This window comes from Cydia pomonella, chromosome 4 (assembly GCF_033807575.1).
Source record: "Cydia pomonella isolate Wapato2018A chromosome 4, ilCydPomo1, whole genome shotgun sequence".
In the NCBI taxonomy this organism is placed as follows: Eukaryota; Metazoa; Arthropoda; class Insecta; order Lepidoptera; family Tortricidae; genus Cydia; species Cydia pomonella.
Window position 1 is genome coordinate 15,797,486 of NC_084706.1, and position 11,822 is coordinate 15,809,307.

The 11,822-nt window shown below is 38.6% G+C and overlaps 1 protein-coding gene across 1 annotated transcript in view; it reads right to left on the reverse strand.

Annotated features, from left to right (window-relative positions):
• The window catches only part of LOC133517170 (tetraspanin-4-like), a 50,830-nt gene extending 42,403 nt beyond the window's left edge, over positions 1-8,427 (reverse strand). The window contains exon 1 of the mRNA XM_061850357.1: positions 7,970-8,427. The gene's annotated coding sequence lies outside the window, so the exon portion shown is untranslated. The remainder of the gene's footprint in view (positions 1-7,969) is intronic.
• Between the last annotated feature and the right edge of the window lie 3,395 nt (positions 8,428-11,822).

An 11,822-nucleotide genomic window follows, 5' to 3' on the forward strand; every position in this document is an offset into this window, starting at 1 on the left:
TAGGTTTTAGGGAGTGCGGATTTCGAAAATCATGACTATTTTGGAATCCAAGATGGCGGCCATGCAATTTGTCATAAAAGTCGTCATGGATGTCGCTTTATACGTTTTAGGGAGTGCGGATTTCGAAAATGATGACCATTTTGGAGTCCAAGATGGCGGCCATGCAATTTATCATAAAAGTCGTCATGGATGTCGTTTTATACGTTTTAGGGAGTGCAGATTTCGAAAAAGATGACCATTTTGGAGTCCAAGATGGTGATCATGTACTATGTCATAAAAATCGTCATGGATGTCGTTTATAGGTTTTAGGGAGTGCGGATTTCGAAAATGATGACCATTTTGGAGTCCAAGATGGCGGCCATGCAATTTGTCATAAAAGTCTACATGGATGTCGTTTTATAGGTTTTAGGGAGTGCGGATTTCGAAAATCATGGCTATTTTGGAATCCAAGATGGCGGCCATGCAATTTGTCATAAAATTCGTCATGGATGTCGTTTTATACGTTTTAGGGAGTGCAGATTTCGAAAAAGATGACCATTTTAGAGTCCAAGATGGTGATCATGTACTATGTCATAAAAATCGTCATGGATGTCGTTTTATAGGTTTTAGGGAGTGCGGATTTCGAAAATCATGGCTATTTTGGAATCCAAGATGGCGGCCATGCAATTTGTCATAAAATTCGTCATGGATGTCGTTTTATACGTTTTAGGGAGTGCAGATTTCGAAAAAGATGACCATTTTAGAGTCCAAGATGGTGAACATGTACAATGTCATAAAAATCGACATGGGTGTCGTTATATAGGTTTTAGGGAGTGTAGATTTCGAAAATCATGACTGTTTTGGAATCCAAGATGGCGGCCATGTAATTTGTCATAAAAGTCGTCATGGATGGAGTCCAAGATGGTGACCATGTACTATGTCATAAAATCGTCATGGATGTCGTTTTATAGGTTTTAGGGAATGTGTTCAAAAATGATGAACCTCAACCACGTGTATCGTAAAGAACTCGTCAAGACATTTAAAATAAGCCTAAACTTGATAGCATTATGGGAAGTCATCGATGAGTTCCATTGACAACTTCCGATTTCACCATCAGACCCTCGCCACCATGATTATCGTAAAGAACTCATCAAGCCATTAATATGAGCCCTAATTCGATAGCATTATTGTGAGCCATCTATGAGTTCCGCTGACATCTTCCGATAGTTCCGATTCCACCATCAGACCCTCGTCACCATATGTATCGTAAAGAACTCTTCAAGACATTTAAAATGAGCCCAAACTCGATAGCATTACTAGTAGTTATCGATGAGTTCCATCAACACCTTCCGATTCCACCATCAGACCCTCGCCACCATGTATATCGTAAAGAACTCTTCAAGACATTTAAAATGAGCCAAAACTCGATAGCATTACTAGTAGTTATCGATGAGTTCCACTGACACCTTCCGATTCCACCATCAGACCCTCGCCACCATGTGTATCGTAAAGAACTCTTCAAGACATTTAAAATGAGAGAGGGTTAGGGTAAGCGGGTCCGGTCCCTATGACACCCATATCGACATTTAAGAAAAAATAATTTCCGCCACCTTGGATTTCAAAATGAACGTCATTTTCGTAATCGGATCCCCGAGGAACCTCGGAGATGACACCCATATCGATTTTTAAGAAAAATTAATGTCCGCCATCTTGGATTTCAAAATGAACGTCATTTTCGTAATCGGAACCCCGAGGAACCTCGGAGATGACACCCATATCGATTTTTAAGAAAAATTAATGTCCGCCATCTTGGATTTCAAAATAGACGTCATTTTCGTAATCGGAATCCCGAGGAACCTCGGAGATGACACCCATATCGATTTTTAAGAAAAATTAATGTCCGCCATCTTGGATTTCAAAATAGACGTCATTTTCGTAATCGGAATCCCGAGGAACCTCGGATATGACACCCAGATCGACTTAAGAAAAAATAATTTCCGCCATCTTGGATTGCAAAATGGACGTCATTTTCGTAATCGGAACCTCGAAGAACCTCGGAGATGACACCCATACCGATTTTTAAGAAAAATGAATGTCCGCCATCTTGGGTTCCATAATGGATGTCATTTTCGTAATCGGCACCCTGAGGACTTTCAAAAATAATGAAAACATCAAATACTACATGATACATATACAAACAGAAGCAAGAAACAATTTCTTGCTTTTTAAAGTCTTAAAATACTCATAATTTCTTAAAATAAGTTATAAAACATGTCCGCCATTTTGAATTTGAAAATTGATATCATAATTATGATATATTTTTGTTTACACTGAGACAAATAATTAGCACATGTCGTATGAAATATTTTAATTGTGTGTTTTTTTTTATTTTTTTTTATACTATGTCGGTGGCAAACAAGCATACGGCCTGCCTGATGGTAAGCAGTCTCCGTAGCCTATGTACGCCTGCAACTCCAGAGGAGTTACATGCTCGTTGCCGACCCTAACACCCTCCCACCCCTCGTTGAGCTCTGGCAACCTTACTCACCGGCAGGAACACAACACTATGAGTAGGGTCTAGTGTTATTTGGCTGCGATTTTCTGTAAGGTGGAGGTACTTCCCCAGTTGGGTTCTGCTCTAGATCTGGAATGACATCCGCTGTGCTGTGCCCTACCACACAGAGCCAGATGACATTTACAATGCCCATACCTCTCTTATAATGCCTGTGCTAAAAATGTGATTGCGAACTACCTGCAATAACTATACAGTACCTGGGCGACCGAGCTTTGCTCGGTTATAACTATTTATTGTAATATGGTGGTGTATAGGTGATAATCTTAACTACATTCTTTTACTAAATTAAACTTGTCTAAAACAATAAAAATTAAAAAATTATATATAAAATTGAACATATAAAAAAAAACAAAAGTTAGTCACCAGGCGAGATTCGAACCCGTAACACTCGTTTAGCAGTCCGCGTCTTAACCCGCTGGACCAGACGGACAGTGGCCGGCAACACGAAATTAGCGACCATATTCTGCGTCGAAAGAAAAACGCATGAAAACTCGAAAACACGCGTTTTCCCAAACATAAGACTAATCTAGATCGATTGTTTACCCCCAAAAACCGCCATATACCAAATTTCAGCAAAATCGTTAGAGCCGTTTCCGAGATCCCGGAAATATATATATACAAGAATTGCTCGTTTAAAGGTATAAGATAATTAGGCATTAAAACACTCGTGTGATCTTTTTAAGAAACTCACTTCGTTCGTTTCCTAAGCCCACACTCGTGTATTTTAATGCCTTTTATTATGTAGCAGTAACATAAACTACTAATATATGTTGAAAGTAAGTACAGGCGGCTAACACAATGGTAACAAAAGACAAAAGTTTTGAAAATGTAATTTTCATCATCGTCACTTGGCTGTACATTTGAGGGCCTATCGCGAACCACGTTCGACGTGTTACCTCTCTGTCGCACTTGTAAATTCGTACGTAAGTATGACAGGGAGGCAACACGTCGAACGTGGTTCGCGGTAAGCCCTCTGATGCCACCTCCATTAGTCTTTTGTACGCCGGTATAGCCTTCGACTCAATGTATAATCTTCACTTTTTATGGAAACGTAGTTCCTACTTCCCGTAGAAATATTTAACTTTCCCATCACCAAGAAAGATTATTTGCTCGCAGTTACTAGCTGCTCAATTCCTCGTTTTTTCTCTGTTACTAAGTCAGTACAGTACACATATCAAACATTTTTCACTCATTTTGAAGTCATAATAACTTTTATTCTATAATTAAATTCATGTAATGTCCGCATCTAATTTATGTGCACGATAAACAAACAAATGAATGATTTGAAAGAAAAGACAAACAGCGCTTGCGAAGCTGAGCGGGGGGGCGCGGGCGGGGCGAGGTATCTATCGCTCACTAGGTCGGCTACGATAGGCTCCCGCGCGCCGAGCCGACATGTTGACGGACCAGCGCGGCGTGGTTATGAATTTCGCGCCTTTTTAAGTTGATTTTACTATTACAATGCAAGCTACACACAGATATTTCTTACTTTCCATAAAATGGCTGCATATATTATTTTATAGTAATAGACTTATCTCTACGGACTTTAATTCAATATTAGATCTTACAGGACAAAAAACGCATATTAATTGTAAAGCACATATCCTATTCTTCAAATTTTTTGCCTTGCCTATTAACTTAAGAATTTAGATATGATATTGTGGATTTTTCAAACTTTAATTCAATATTGACAAAATAATAAGCTAATTTGAGTTTGACAAAGTAGCACGTTGATTTTTTTTCTAAAAATTTGATAGCATAAAGCCTCATACATATTATAAAAGACGATGCTTAAATTTTGTACTTTAATTCAATGTTCAAAATTCATCAATAAAAATACATAAATACCTTATTTATATCTAACGCTCGTTCTAAATTTTCTTCATATATTACAAATATGCTTAAAAATATGTCCCATACCAGATAAACATCACTTTTCACTCTTTAGAATTATCGAAACTTATAGGGCAAAAATCCGGTCCCACTATTGGTCTATACCTACAAATTACGTTTTCTTGCTCTCCTCAAAAATTGGTTAAAACCGAGATACAGCAGCACTACTCTCTGACAGCAGCACATGCGACATGCCGTGGCCTTGTACGTCTGAACTTTTTCTTACTGCACGTTAAATGGGGTTGACCGGTCGAAGTATTTTACAGATGGCGCCAGCATAGGTTTTGTCGGTCCTAACGAATAGTGTCAGATTCTTGATTTTATTGTACTTTAAAACACTTTAAGCCAAATTTCAAAACAAAACTAGAGACAATTTAATAGTAAATATTTCATAAATGTTAGAAAATGTAAAAAATGGAATTGCCACCTGAGGGCGAAACTCCAAACGCAACATTTCACTCGACAACTCTCGAGTGACTAATTTAACTATTGAGTTTAGGTTTCGAAACGTTTACGAATGTCATATTTGAATTTACACTCGCCCGCAGTCAGCGCGTTTGAAAACGGATACATAATATTCTTGTTCAGGGGTCGGCAACAGGCGGCCAGCGAACCTTCCTGGTTATTTTGTATATAAAATTTATATCAGGTCTACGTCTCTCAAGTCGGCGCGTTCGGAACGCAAATGATCATGACATGACAGGGACAACATGATTCGTGGCCCCGCGCTTACAAACATCGATTTTGTTCGTAGTACTACATATAGTAAACACCCCTATAATGGAACAGGCACTAGTAATGGAATGGTATAGACAAATCCTGTAAAACAAGTATTTACCATCAGTTTTTAATCGCTGGCAACATTTTACCATAAACAAGAGCCAAAAAGATGCTTAAGTTTAATTTTTCATTGATACTTGTTATTTTGAAAATTAATGGCGCCACAAAAAACCACAGTTTTTATTGGTTAATAATATTGAAACCAATTGCAGTAGCTTTCATTAAATACATAGAAAACATAAAGGACGAATTGGACATTTAACTTTTAAAGCGTAAAGCGGTAGAAATTTTACAGGTGTCGGTGAAATTACAAAAACACTCCAAATTTTCTCTTAAATGTTCCATGATTGGTGCCGTTAACATATTATAATTGCACCTTCTGTACTTAATCTATGGTCTATTCAGATTTACTATATAAGTATCGCGAACCACGAAGAAAGGGTGCATATTTTTAAACAGCTTGATTGTAGATTTTCATTATCGAAAAGTATTACTATCAAGTAAAAGGCAAGCGCAAGTCCGTGCGGCATCTGAACTTGAGAGTACTGCCGCTGTCGGGAACTTTTTTTGTATCCTTTAAAATAGGTATTTGTTGATAATTGTTGTCGTTGTCAGCCGTCGTTGACAATGTCGAGTGCTCTTTGCATAATAATAAATTATCAGATATAGTGATAAAGTTGCAAATTATAAACAATGTGCATTGGCTGCTTAAAGGTTGCCGACCACTGTATTTATTCAACCGAAATATAACGCGAACCAATTAAGTGGTGATCTTAATACGCTCGAAGATCCCACATGGGCTGTACTTCGTAATTTGGCCACCTATACCACCCAGTTCTACCAACATACGAAAAAGGTAAATTACTGTCAAAATGAGCTATCTTTCGTAACGGACGAGTTTGAGGTTGCATGTCACACTCGCATGTTAACTAAAAAGTATAGGTTTTTAGTTTCCAAGTAGTTTTCTCACCTAACGTCATCGAATAGTTAACGAATATTTTGCTTTCATGTTACACTAGACCTTCAGGTATGGTTAGCCTTCAAACACTAGAGACTAGACGAAACCTCCGCGAACTACTTCACAATAAAGTTGATGGCGCATCCGTGCTTTAGATACCCCACAAGGTATGTTTAAAAAAAAGCGGCCAAGTGCGAGTCGGACTCGCCCATGAAGGGTTCCGTACCATTTATGACGTATTAAAAAAACTACTTACTAGATCTGGTTCAAACCAATTTTCGTTGGAAGTTTGCATGGTAATGTATATCATATATTTTTTTTAGATTTTTCATTCCGTTATTTTAGATGGTACACACTTTTTTTCACTTTGGAAGTGTCTCTCGCGCAAACTATTCAGTTTAGAAAAAAATGATATTAGAAACCTAAATATCATTTTTGAAGACCTATCCATAGATACCCCACACGTATGGGTCTGATGAAAAAAATTTTTTTTTTTTTTTTATTTTGTTGTATTAAAAAAAAACTACTTACTAGATCTCGTTCAAACCAATTTTCGGTGGAAGTTTGCATGGCAATGTATATCATATATTTTTTTTAGATTTTTCATTCTGTTATTTTAGAAGGTCCGGGGGGGGGGGTCACACATTTTTCCACTTTGGAAGTGTCTCTCATGCAAACTATTCAGATTAGAAAAAAATTATATTAGAAACCTCAATATCATTTTTAAAGACCTATCCTAGATTTTTTGAGTTTCAGTTCTATGTATGGGGAACCCCCAAAATTTATTGTTTTTTTTTCTATTTTTGTGTAAACATCTTAATGCGGTTCATAGAATACATCTACTTACCAAGTTTGAACAGTATAGCTCTTATAGTTTCGGAAAAAAGTGGCTGTGACATAATCGGACAGACAGACGGACATGACGAATCTATAAGGGTTCCGTTTTTTGCCATTTGGCTACGGAACCCTAAAAATGTACCCCCGACTTTATGAGGTCACAGATACTAGCCCCACCATTTTTATCTTATTTGCCAACCTACTATGAGTTGGTGACCCAAAGAAAGGCGGAGATATCGGTAAATGTCTTGTGACATACGTAAGTACCTACATTTATTACATTTATTTAATATCCACCTATTAAATGAATGGGCTCATTCTAAAATAAACAGTTTGACCATCCCCCGCGAATAAGTACAAAAAAATACCGTAAGTTAAATTAATTTTTACTTGATTGAATCAATCCAAGTTTAGCATCGTTTATTATTAAAATAATATGAACCCTATGAACCTAATAAAGTAAAAAGTAACCCAACTGCCCCTGTAACTAGGTAGCATCTACGTGACCTGTTTGCCATTTTCACTTCTACAGGTGCAATAAATATGACACGCACGACACTGATAACCTGCACGCTGCATATACTTAAATACAAGTAGATATATCCGTTTCGCGTTACGAGACTCAACATTAATACTAATCCCACCCATAGCGTGAGTTACGATACGACTCACTCAAGGTGATCTCCAAGCAATAACAAGGTCCATCTGATCGCAGGTCCCTTCTCTAAGTAACTGATGATAATCGTAACAAATAAGTGAAAGTTTAATGTGCAATTGATGAAGAACAACAATTCATAAGTTATAAAGATTACATGGGACCGCGAATTTGTAAGGTTCAAATGGAGGAAATTGTCAAATTACTATGGGAACTAGTAGCGTTTTCAATAGAAACTTAATCCTTAAGTAGGTATATCCTTTTTTTCTCAACAACAAAACTTGTTTGTCACCTTAAGTCGTGGCGTCTTGTCTAGAGTTTGGCGCGAAATCCAACAACACAACGTGTGCCACAACTTTGTATTCACTGATAACCTTTCACTTTATCATCACTCTTACTATCTAAGTGTTTACGTCACTGTCCAATTTACAACGATAAGTTTTGTGTTCATTCAGCGCAGGCCACGAGCTGTACGCTGCGGTCAGTGGCAAAGACTCAACTGATTTTGTTCATTTTGTTTCTGTTCGCGTGCCTCTCCCCACCAAGGGACTAACAACCTTCGAAGGCATTCTATGTTTTTACCGGCACGGTATGTGGTTTATGTCTGTACTCCCATTATACGCCATGCAACCACTAGGTCAGCTTACGATACTAGGGTCTGGCGCATGTTATTACTCGTAGCAAATTTATGTAAGATACCTACTTAGTACCTACGTACTTACCTACTAGCATTTAATTCGACCGCCTCCTCATTGAAAATCGCTCTGTTGCCAGCCTTAAGATTAAAACTGTATTTTATGGTTTAGTTCAAGCTAAATTTTCTGTCAGCACATCTATGTCATTCAGATCTTTGTCATTTTTGGAGTTCCTTAGCCAAAATAGCAAAAAAACGGGCCAAGAGCATGTCGAATCATACTCAGTGTACGAGTAGGTTTCCGTAGTTACCCTTGCTCAATTTAATAAGTAGTATAGGAATCTCAGTGTCGCACTCGCAAATGTTGATTGGTCTAAAACTCTAAGCACCACTTGCACCATCCCACTAATTCGGGGTTAAAGGTTAAGCCTGGAGTTACCATGGTTACCAGTAGAATTTGACACTGGGTTAGCGGTTTAACTGGTTAACCCCGGGTAAGTGTTAATTGATGAATCAGAATCTTGAAGAGCCTCCAAAGAGCCGCGATTTACCAAGCTCTGGCTTAGCCGATGGAAGTTTAAATTAAAATAGTTAAGAGGGGCTCTTTTTTTGGACTGAGCTATTCCCTTATAAAAAACAGTGGCGGATTGCAAATGCCACGGGCCTCCGCGCATTTGAAGACCCCACGCACTAACGCATTGTGACCGTAAATAGTATATTACTACAGAGGCCGAGAAGTAAGGAGTTGCCGGCCGAGCGTAGTGACCTCGAAAATCGCGTGAAAAAAGGTTGCTAAGGACCTACTGCGAAAACCGAAATTCGCAAATTGAGGGATTTTTCTGTAATGTCTAATGATAATGTCCTATAATATTTATTATTTATTTATTTATAATTAGAATGACAGAGAAAAATGCCCGCAATTTGTGAACTTTGATTTTCGCGGTTATAGAACTCTGGTCTCATAACTACCCCTTACTTCTCGGCCTCTGTAGTAAAGTAATATACTATTAACGATCACAATCCGTTTTGGGCGCTGTGGCTCGAAAGGACTGTAATGTGATTTTCATACAAGTTGAAGATCAAGGCCTGTAAGGCAACCGTCTTTTGTTTCAATGCACATTGCACAACGTCATTTTTTTTTTTCTAATCGCGGGATGGTTAATAGACCAAAATATGCTTCGGCAAGAAATCGGCTTGCCAGCCTCATATACCTATCTCTATGAAGCCCTTCTTTCCCGATGTCTGCAGTAATAGGAATACTAGTCTGCGCGGAAAGAGAAGAATCGTAGAATGTATGGGTTCCCTTACATTCATGAAACAAATCCACGAATTGCTATTCCCGCCGAGGCACATGTTTTTTTACACTTATATTTTTATATGTGACTGTACACGAGTGATGCTTGATGCTTAAATACTGATTCTTTTAACTTACTTCCTTGTATATTTTGAAAAAAAAAACACTTCATATGCCTCGACGGGTATAGCAATTCGTGTGTTCGATTTTCAGTGTCGGACTCAGTTTTTTTTTCGTTTGACAAAATTAAATTTGCCACAGGCCCCGCGCTGGCTTAATACGGCACTGATCAAAAATGGTATTCAAGACCCAACATACGTTTTGAAAGACCAACAGACAGACAGGTTTAATTGCACGGTGCACATAATAGTATTTTATGCAACAGTTGTATAAGAAGGGTCAAGAAAGGCGAGTGGCGTGAGTTACAATGTGAGCCGGAGCCGAAGGCGTAGGCGAACATTGTAAAGGAATACGCCACGAGAATTTTTTGACCTACTTATACAACGTTGCATACAATATTTTTCCTACGAGTCAACAAAAATAAATCTTAATTTAGGTAAACAAATTACAGCAAAAGTATATAGCCAAGACGCGCGAGCACATACCTTGTTACGCGCCCGGCCCGCCCCGGGCCGCGGCCGGCCGGTCGGCGACACCTCCTCGTAACTCATGAGGCCCTGGTACTTGCTACTTGCTAAATTAATTTTTTGGACAGTTTTTTCTCAATTTTGGCCACCGTAGCCTACGGAGACTAACAAGCAACGCTAAGCGGTCTTCGTAGTTTATGGGTGTTGCTATATTACGGGTGTCACATGCGTGTTTCTGACTTATGAAGTAATTATTTTTACTATGCAACCAAATGAATATTTTGTAAGTTGGCATCAATGCACTTAGTTTAAAACTGTATTAGTTTTGGTTTTGTTAGGTTGGTAGCCATTAATCGCAGTAACATTATAGCTTATAAAAGCACAAGAGCTTTTATGAGGAATAGACTTTTCTTGAAATCTTTTATGTATGTTCTTATATTCGTGTTAATGAATGCATAAATGACAGATAACAGTAGAGGAGTAGGAAAATATAATAATGCCATTATCTTTATTTTCATATGACATGAAACATATTTCATGCTCTGAAAGTGGGTCATAGTTGATCTATAATGTGAGCAGAAAGTGATAAGTTTCTGCTCCGGCGCAGAAAAGTGGTGTACTCCTCTGTGTCTCCGTCCCATGAGTAGTGGCAAAGAGAATTTGAAATAGAGGTGGATTGTCAAATAAAACTTTGTAGTCACAGTAAATTTAGGTACTGCCATCTTTCGACACATGATCAAAACTTTTAGAACACCATTTGACTTTGATCCTTATTTAGAAAGGCCAAAGGTATGGCGGCATCATTTCGAGCGATGGCCTATGTCTATTCCCGGTAAGATGTCTAACGCAACTAGTTGCGACCAATCGCGCGCGTGGTGCGAACTCATCAACCAGTCGCGTTGTGGCGTTAGACCGCACGATTGGCTCGAATTCGTGTACGTGACACCGCTGTTCAGGCCCCATTCTTATTGCCCGTAAGGCCCGACCTTAGATATATGTCAATACTTGTGTATCATAATCTTGGCATACCATAATTGCAAGACGTTGGTTTACTGCTAGGGTCCATAATAGTGGAAATAAAACGCCTCCTTGTGAACACCCTTTTGTAGTATAAAATTAATGTTCTATTGTATTGAGGGACAGGGTGGCTACTGTATTCAAGAGTATGCTATGTACGCATCTGATGGTGGTTTCGTCTACTTCCTTACTCCCTTTGATTTCATACCATTGAGTATGGTCTCTGAGGGTATGTGCGCTGCGTTCCTCGATGTCGAAAGCACCCTCGACATCGAGGAGCGCACATAGAGCGGTTTGCGTATCCTCTAGGGTTTGTTGTCTTGTTAACCAAGTCGGGTCCGTAGATTTTCCCTTTTGGTAAGCATGTTGGTATTGTTGGTTTACACTTAGTGGTCTATCGACCAGGTTTTTCGCTCTAATGATCTGATCAGTGATTGTTGCCATCGTTTTGAGTAGGAACGAAAGCTCTCTTCTGTAATTGTAATTTAATTACAGCCGGTCAAACAACTTTGTCAGTAGAAAAAGGCGCGAAATTAAAATTTTCTAAAATTACCCTTCGCGCATACCTACATTTTTTAAATTTGCCGCTTTTTTCCTACTGACGGAAATGACT